Source organism: Sceloporus occidentalis, unplaced genomic scaffold (assembly GCF_023333645.1).
Source record: "Sceloporus occidentalis isolate IW3139 unplaced genomic scaffold, rSceOcc1.0.p SCAF_195, whole genome shotgun sequence".
Classification (NCBI taxonomy): domain Eukaryota; kingdom Metazoa; phylum Chordata; class Lepidosauria; order Squamata; family Phrynosomatidae; genus Sceloporus; species Sceloporus occidentalis.
Window position 1 is genome coordinate 962,668 of NW_028317175.1, and position 1,727 is coordinate 964,394.

The window sequence follows — 1,727 nt, forward strand, 5'->3', positions numbered from 1 at the left end:
AACCTGGGAAGCTCTGGTGAACTCCATGCCCAAGAGGGTTAAGGCAGTGCTGGAAAATAATGGTGGCCACACAAAATATTGACACGTTGGGCCCAATTTGGACATTTACTCTTAGGGGTGTACTCACTTTTTGTCACAAGCCGCAACGCAGCTGCTCTCCGGAGTACCCGTGTCTAGCGGGTACCCACAACTTACCCGCACCGGTGGCGTCCCACGTCCGCGCTTCTATGCGCCCTCGTGTAGAGGGGGCTCGCGATGCCTTACCCGTCCACCGGAGGGAGGGCGGCACACACGCGCGCTCACCACGCCCCCCCTCTTATCCTCTGCATCCAATAGCGACAGAGGGATGCTCACGGAGTGACGTCAGAGGCAGGGGGTGTGGGACATGAGAGCGTGGTAAGTTTAAAACCGAGCACTGACTCTCATTCAGTGCTCGGTTGTCGTGTTAGCCACATGCTCAGTGCCTGCAGCAGGATACATGACGCCAGTGCCTTATTGACTAAGTGAGGCTTAGCATTTCTGTTCCTGTTACTATATGGACTTTGCCTGCTCCAGTGCCTTATTGCCTAAGTGAGGCTCAGCATTTCACTTTTGTGAGATACTGTAGCGCCATCATAGCGCTGTATAATGGGTAGACTGTACATAACAAGTAGTATATAACATAAAAATCTGACATAACAATTTGGCAATCTACAATCATATCCAGGAGAATATTGGAACATTGGATAGGGTTCACAGGAGGGATACAAAAATAGCCAATTATTTGAAAAATAGAAATTAAGAGGAAGGACAAAGGGATCTTAATATGTACGACTTGGAGGAAATAAGAGAGAGGATAAGATAGAAACATTCAAATAATTAAAGGGATTTAAGTATAGGAGGGAAGCTTATTTGAACCGAGGAGAAATGTTAGAACAAGAGGCCATAGTCTAAAATTAGAGAGTCAGAGACTGTAATGTAAGCAATCTATTCTTTACTAAGATAAATGGGCCAGTCTCCCAGCAAAAGTGGTGGAGGCGAATACAGCGAGGAAATTTAAACCGGAATGAGCTATCCTAAGTATCCAGACTAAGAACTAATGGGGTTTGAGTCCTTCAGGAAAAAAGGGCAGACTACATGGACTGAATGGTTCATAAATATGCCTCAACTCAAATTCTGTTTTTATGAGAGGCACTTTAATAAGACATCTGCTCTGTGTATATTATTATATTGGCAATAGGAACGGCTACGGCCAGTACAGATGTGGAGTATTTACATGACGCTATGTTAGTTCTCGCAATTTATATTTGGGATCAGGAAAGCCACTTAAAACACATTCACTGGTGAGAGGGGACAGGGACCTCTGGTCACCCCAGTTAATAGTGGATTGGACAAATGTGTTTGTAATATTGCAATTAATATAACAGAAGTATATAAATATATACATATATTTATATATATCTTCCTTACAGCTAGAGATCGCAATAAATAATGTAGTTACATCAAGTACGGGTGTGATAATAAGACTAATAATAAGACTAATAAATAAGACTAAATAGTCGAAACCACAAACATCGATCGTCTTTTTCCCTACGGTAGGAATAGATTGTTAGGCAATGCTAATCGCCTGACGATGTAAACCGGAAGTGGGGTAACCGCTGGCGCTGGCATAGCGGGTAGACGCGTTTAGTAGCGGGCTTCCTATAGTTTACTGTGGGCTCGTAGGGCTTTCGGTTGCCAAACCCGCA